The sequence below is a fragment of the Crotalus tigris genome, unplaced genomic scaffold, assembly GCF_016545835.1.
Source record: "Crotalus tigris isolate CLP2741 ecotype Arizona unplaced genomic scaffold, ASM1654583v1 scf7180000024438.1716836, whole genome shotgun sequence".
NCBI classification, from domain to species: Eukaryota; Metazoa; Chordata; class Lepidosauria; order Squamata; family Viperidae; genus Crotalus; species Crotalus tigris.
Window position 1 is genome coordinate 691,568 of NW_024100607.1, and position 8,197 is coordinate 699,764.

Below are 8,197 nucleotides of genomic sequence, written 5' to 3' on the forward strand. Positions count from 1 at the left end.
AGATAAAATAAATTATAATGGTAAATTAGTGTATCAGAAGGAATTGATTAAGAAATCTTTTTTAGATTATTATCAAAAATTATATAAGACTACTAATGTACAAATTTTAGATATAAATAAATATTTAAGGGAGGCTAACTTTCCTAAATTGACAGAAGATCAGAAGCAAGAAATTAATTGTCCAATTACTAATGAGGAAATTGTGACAGTTATTAAGCAATTAAAACTAGGCAAAGCGCCAGGTACGGATGGTTTGACACCTATTTATTATAAAACTTTAGTAGAAGAGATGATTCAACCTTTAGGTGAGTTTTTTAATAACATATTGCAGGGTTCAGAGATCCCTCCGTCATGGCGCAGTGCTCTCATATCCTTGATTCCAAAAGAGGACCAAGATCTTACTTTACCAAAGAATTATAGACCTATATCTCTTTTAAATGTAGACTATAAGATCTTTGCAAAAATTTTAGCTAATAGGCTTATGACGGTTGTGCATCAGCTCATACATAAGGACCAATTGGGTTTTATAACTGGCAGGTACATGAAAAATAATGTTAGACAAATTATTAATATATTAGAATATTTAGATAAGAACAACCAAGTCCCTGCAGGGCTGATATTTTTAGATGCTGAAAAAGCTTTTGATCAACTGAACTGGCATTTTATGTTAAGAGTAATTGAGGAGATGAATTTTGGAGGAAAAATATTACAAGCTCTTACTGCTATATATCACAAACAAACGGTAAAACTTATTGTTAATGGGGGTTTGTCAGAGGTTTTTATAATAGAAAAAGGTACTAGACAGGGATGTCCTTTGTCACCGTTGCTGTTTGTTTTAACATTGGAAATTTTGTTGATTAAAATTCGAGAGTCGCAGGAAATAAGAGGCATAGAAGTTAACAAAAAAGAATATAAGTTAAGAGCTTTTGCAGATGACTTGGTTGTTACTTTGTCTCAACCTACTTATTCTGTAGTGAAGTTATTACAGCTGATATATCAATATGGATTAGTTTCGGGTTTCAAAATTAATAATAATAAGACTAAAATATTATCTAAAAATATGACTACTTGTGATAAACAGATTTTGGCTAATTTGACTGGTTTTGAAATTGTTGATAAGATAAAATATCTGGGGGTTATTTTATCTGTTTCTAATGTAAAATTGTTTAAGAATAACTATGAAAGGTTGTGGGTCAGGGTACAAAAAGACTTGAAAAATTGGGAGAACTTACAGCTATCTCTCATGGGAAGAATTGCAGTGATTAAAATGAATGTCCTGCCAAAATTTCTCTTTTTATTTCAAATGTTACCTATTTTAAAGAATGAGGTTAATTTAAACGAATGGCAGAAAGGCATTAATAAATTTATCTGGGCAGGGAAAAAACCAAGGGTAAAGTTTAAAATTATGCAGGACTTCCGTGAGAGAGGTGGACTCAAGGTACCGAATTTGAAATTATATTATGACGCTGTGGTCTTAACATTAATTAGTGATTGGGTAAATTTAACAAATTCAGAGATACTCCACTTGGAGGGATGGGATTTACTTTTTGGTTGGCATGCCTACTTAATATTTAATAAAAAAGTGGATTGGGCCTTTAAATCTCATATTATAAGGATTTCTCTACTTAGGGTTTGGAGGAAATATTATAAAAGTGATTTTAAAATACCATTATGGGCTATACCTTGGCATGCGATAGAGGGGATAAAGAGAGGTGTTAAAATGGATACGGTGTCTTACACACAATTACTTAGATGGGATGGTCAAAATTGGCAGTTAAAATCTTTGGAAGACTTAGTACATGAAAATATTACTTATTCTTGGTTTCAATATAGACAATTAGTAGATAGATGGAAGATGGATCGTAATATAGGCCTGCTTAGAGAAGATGAAAATCTTTTTAAGCAAGTAAAGGATCAAAGACAAACTCACATTAAGAGAATTTATGGGGTGCTAGTGGAACTGGATTCAGAATCAGAATTAATTAAAGATTGTATGATTAAATGGGCGCAGAATTTTGGTGAACCAGTTCTACTGGATACCTGGGAAACTATCTGGGTGAGAAATGTTAAGTTTACACAAGCTCAGAATTTAAGGGAGAATTTTTATAAAATGTTTTACAGATGGCACCTTGATCCACAAAAGATGTCTTTCATGTATCCTGACTTACAGCCCAAATGTTGGAGATGTGGCTGCCTGGATGCCACTTATTATCATATTTGGTGGTCGTGTAAAAATATAAAAGCTTTTTGGATTAAGATATGGTGGAACATTCAGAGAATTTTTAGAAAGAGGGTAAAATTTACTCCACAATTGTTTTTGCTTGGCATTGTTACTGATTGTGATGCTAAGGAGGTTATATTGATGTTGAATCTGATTACAGCCGCAAGGCTCTTAGTAGGTCAATACTGGAAGAAGGAATCTTTGCCTACTTTGCAAGAGTGGTTTTTTAAAGTATCTTACTTGGCGGAAATGGCAAAGATTTCGGCTTTTTTAAAAGAGCAAACGCAAGAGAAATTTTTTGATGTATGGGAAAAATGGATAAATTTCATACAATTTAAACTGGATTTGAAAAAATATCATTTAGCCTTTTTATAACCTGTATTTTTCTATTTTAAATATTTTCTCTTTTTAAGGATTATAACTCTTTTTTTATATATATTTTATTTTTAATTATTTTATAATTTTGTTATTTTTTTTAATTAAGCCTATATTCTGCTCTGGGAAGCTCTGGGGGGGGGAGGGGGTGGTTTGGGAGGGGTTGGGGGAGGGTTGTATTGTTTTTTTTTGTTGTTGTTGTTGTTATTGTTTTTTTTCTGTCTTTGTAAAAGTTTTTAAAAACTTTTCAATAAAAAAAAAAAGATAGGCAAGAAAATAGTAAGTGAGCATCTGCCCACCCTAGATGAGTTTAAATCACCAGGACCAGATGGATTACACCCCAAGGTTCTGAAGGAACTGGCAGATGTGATCTCAGAACCATTGAACTATATCTTTCAAAGATCCTGGAGTATTGGGGAACTACCAGAGGACTGGAAAAGAGCTGATGTAGTTCCCATCTTCAAAAAAAGGGGAAAAAATGAATCCAGGAAATTACAGACCTATCAGCCTGACCTCAATGCCTAGGAAGATCTGGAAAAGATTATCTTTTCTGGAAAATATTTCAGTAAGGCATTCGACAAAGTAGACCACAATCTATTGCTTGGTAAGCTAGAAAAAGGTGGAATAGACAACATCACCATCAAATGGATTTGTAGCTAGCTGACAAACCGTACTCAACGAGTAGTCCTCAATGGTACTACATCCACATGGAGAGAAGTAAGCAATGGGGTACCACAAGGCTCCATATGAGGCCCAGTACTCTTCAATATCTTCATCAATGACTTAGATGAGGAAATAGAAGGGGAACTCATCAAATTTGCAGTTTACACCAAACCTGCAGGAATAGCCAAGACAAGCTCGAGATTCAAAAAGATCTTGACAAACTGGAACAATGGGCCCTATCCAACAAATATGTTTTAATGTGGAGAAAAGCAAAGTTTTACATTTAGTTTCCTGTCTCATGCAGAGAAGGTTGTTGGATTCCACTTGAAACAGGCAGAATAAACTTGATGGATAAGTCATACAAAATTACTTTATTCCAGGTATCCTCGAGACATTAACTCACAGTTATTGTAGAAGTTCTTCCAGAATGTAGATTATAACTGGACCTATCTCATAGGTAAAAAGATAATGGATTTCCCCATTCTACATAAATCTTACATGCTGCTACGGAGCTCCTAGCCTAGCCTCATGGCTAGGATTCATGGAGAGAGATAATAGAATAGCACGTAACAGGATGTCCCATAATAAAGACACAAGCCCCTCCCAGTGGCCAATTAGAACACAGATATAACCAGGTAACAACTAAACTACATTTCCCAGAAGTCCATCTCTTAAGGAGACAGCTTTTAACCCTTAAAATGCTGCGTGCTTTACATACAATTCTTAGTTCCTAAGCTAGCCATACACTCTGACCAGATGGCTACATACTGGTACAGCACGTTTAGGCACGAAAAATCAAAGGTATAAGTACAGATTAGGTGAGACTTGGCTCAAAAACAATAACTGTGAGAGGGACCTTGGAGTCCTAGTAGACGATCACTTGACTATGAGCCAGCAATGTGCAGCAATAGCCAAAAAAAAGCTAATACTATCAAGATCACGTATTTTACTTTATAAAACCCTAGTGAGACCACACCTGGAATACTACAACCAATTTTGGTCACCATACTACAAAAAAGATGTTGAGACCTTGAAAAAAATTCAGAGAAGAGCAACTAAGATGATCCAAGGCCTGGAGATGAAAACATATGAAGAACAGCTGCAGGACTTGGATTTGGCTAGTCTAAAGAAAAGAAGAAATAAGGTGACATGATAGCAGTATTGCAGTATTTGCAAGGGTGCCACAAAGAAGAGGGGTTCAAATTATTCTCCAAAGTTCCAAGTTGATCAGTTGGGAACTGACCAAAGAGAGAAGCAACCTGGAACTAAGGCGAAAGTTCCTAAGAGTGAGGACAATTAACCAATGGAACAGCTTGCCCTCAGAAATCGTGGGTGCTCCATCACTGGGGATTTTTAAGAAGGGACTGGACAGTCACTTGTCTGAGATAGTATAGGTTCTCCTGCTTGAGCGGGAGGATGGACTAGAAGACCTCCAAGTTCCCTTCCAGCTCTATTCTATTCAATTCTAATCAAGCAATGAATCAGCGAACACTTAGAGTGAAATAAAATCATAACAAATCTTACTGCATTCTTTGATAAAATGACAAAATTAGTGGACCAGAGGAATGCTGTGGATATAATTTACTTGGACTTCTGTGAGGCATTTGATAAAATAGACCACAACCTACTACTTGATAGATAGAAAAATGTGGGTTAGACAGCATCACCACCAGATGGATTCATAGCAGGCTGACCAACCACACTCAACGTGGAGTCCTCAATGGAACTGCATCTACATGGAGGGAAGTATGGGGAACTCATCAAATTTGTAGATGGCACCAACTGGCAGGAATAGCCAACACTCCAGAAGATATCCTTAAGATACAGAAGGATCTGGACAGACTTGAACACTGGGCACTATCTAACAAAATGAAATTCAGTGGTGAAAACAGTAAGGTTCTACATTTAGGTAAGAAAAACCAAATGTGCATGTATAGGATAGGTGGTACCTGGCTCAATAATAGTAACTGTGAAAGGGATCTTGGTGTCCTAGTGGACAATCACTTAAATATGAGCCAGCAGTGTGCTGCAGCTACCAAAAAAAAGCCAACACCGTTCTAGGCTGCATTAACAGAGGGATAGAATCAAGATCATGTGAAGTGATCATACCACTTTATAATGCCTTGGTAAGACCGCACTTGGAATACTGCATCCAGTTTTGGTCACCATAATGTAAAAAGTATGTTGAGACCAGTGGTGGGATTCAAATATGTGAACAACCGGTTCTCTGTGTGGATGCCACTTTTGGAAGTCCATTCTGGGCCTAGGCAACAAAAAAATAGCTACCAGTTCTGCCAAATTGGTGCAAACTGGCTGAATCCCACCACTTGTTGAGACACTAGAAAGAGTGCAGAGAAGAGCAACAAAGATGATTAGGGGACTGGAGGCTAAAACATATAAAGAACGGTTACTGGAATTGGGTATGTCTAGTTTAATGCAGAGAAGGACGAGGGGTGACATGATAGCAGTGTTCCAATATCTCAGGGGTTGCCACAAAAAAGAGGGAGTCAAGCTATTCTCAAAAACACCTGAAGGCAGGACAAGAACGAATGGATGGAAACTAATCAAGGAGAGAGGCAACCTAGAACTAAGGAGAAATTTCCTGACAGTTAGAACAATTAATCAGTGGAACAACTTGCCTGCAGAAGTTGTGAATGCTCCAACACTGGAAGTTTTTAAGAAGATATTGGACAACCATTTGTCTGAAATTGCATGGGGTTTCCTGTGTGAGCAAGGGGTTGAACTAGAAGACCTCCAAAGTCCCTTCCAACTTGATTATTCTGTTATTCTATTCTGCTACTTTGGAATTTTATGGCAAATTTTATGATATGTGTAAATTTCCTATTTCTTTTTTATTATTTTGTCTTTTCATTTATTGAATTTGTAAAAGCAATACATTATAACAGTGTTTCTCAACCTTGACAATTTTAAGGCATGTGGACTTCAACTCCCAGAATTCCACAGCCAGCATTGCTGGCTGTGGAATTCTGGGAGTTGAAGTCCACATGCCTTAAAATTGTCAAGGTTGAGAAACACTGCATTATAACTATAAAAAGAAAGAAGAACCTCTTTCCAATGATAGATGTAGTTAATTGTCTTTCTTGTAGCTTTTATCCCTAAAGAGTTGTTTTTAAGTAAAGAAAATACTAATTAAATCAACTGTTTGCTAGTGAGTTCATTTTGCTGTGATTACATTATAAACCAAAGATTAATTTTTGATTAAAGAAATAAGCAATGGAACTGTTCCACTTCCTCTGTAGCTGATTTTGGACAAGTGATTCTTCCCATTATGCATTTGTTTCTAATCACTACATTCCTGTAAAATGGAAAGGATGTTTAATGATCTGCTATTGGCCTGAAACAAATAAACTTTCCATATTATGTTCTGATTCTTGACTCAGGAATAAAATGGCTTTTCTTTCCATCCAATTGATTGTTATCTTAGTGCATGCGCACGCACTCACACACACACACACACACACACACAGAGAGAGAGAGAGAGTAAGAGAGAGAGAGAGAGAGAGAGAGAAAGAGAGAGAGAGAGAGAGAGAGAAATATACAGCACATTTCTTTTCTTCGAAATTCCAAATTCAGACACATCTGGTACTGCTAGATTAAATTTAAATGACTCATCACTGAAAGATGTTTCTATTTGTCCTTGGAAACACTAACTGGCTGGTGTAAAGTAATGGGCACTTTTTAGCAGAGCAACTTAACATGTACTTGTGAATATTTCCTCTCAAAACATATTAACTAATGTCTAATACTGATCAGATTTGTTCTCAATGAATCTTGAAAAGTTAACATATTTCTGGGAAAATGAACTCCAGTAATTTCTTATTAACACTGATGTCTTTGAAATATCACAAGATTATAGTAACTGTGATATGGGAAAGGCTGCCTTTGAAGATTGGAAGTTGAAATTGGGTTAAAGAGTGAAATGCCAAGGGCATAGTATAGCTCTGCTCTGGTTCTATAAGATTTGATGGTCCAAAGAGTCACTTGTAATGCTCCTCATAAGAAACTGAGTTTCTGCATGCTCCTCCCCCCATGGAACTGGAGTTGGAATTCTAGTTAATGCCTTTTAGAAAGTATCCTTAGAACATTAAAACAGTTTTTAATTATTATTAAGCATAAAACAAGACAAAATTCAAAGTAAACTCCTAGCAATCAAAGAACTATCATGACATGTTTAATATCACTTCTTCTTCTTCTATTACTAATGAGCATTAGTCCCCAGGAAGTAAGATTTAATTTCCAAAAGGCCATTAATCTTGTTTCCCCAGCTGTTGATATATACACGACACTGGTGACTGCTTTCTAATCATAATTGTGTTTCTGATCACTGAAAAGCTAACTCTACCCAACAGGCTTAACCTGCATTATTTAGAACACAAATATTAGTTAAGTTATCTTTCATATTTTCCATTGCAGACCCTTCTCCTGCAGAGTCTAGCAAAGCATTCCCATTCTTCAGAATACTGTAGTATAAACAAATGTCTATGGAGATTCTCAATCATCCAGGTCATGGTTGTCCCAAAGGTGCTTTTTCAAAAGGCAACTGGACTTCCTTTGTTTTTCCTTGAAAATGTTTCACTTCTCATCCAAAAGCTTCTTCAGTTCTGACTGAATGGTGGTGATAAGATAAGATAAGATAAGATAAGATAAGATAAGATAAGATAACCTTTATTATCAATTTTTTACTGTGGGTACAATGGCAAACATCAAAAATGAAATTTAGTTGCCCGCTCTCAAAGTGAAACAAATACATGACACACACCTAAACATACAATATACAACATATGTATAGACCCACACCCTTACATATACATAACATTAAACACTGTCCATCTTGAAAATATAATTGAAGGAGGAAGCTTGAGAGTTCACAAGGTTAATGCTGTATGGAATGAAACTATGGCTGAATCTGGATGTTCT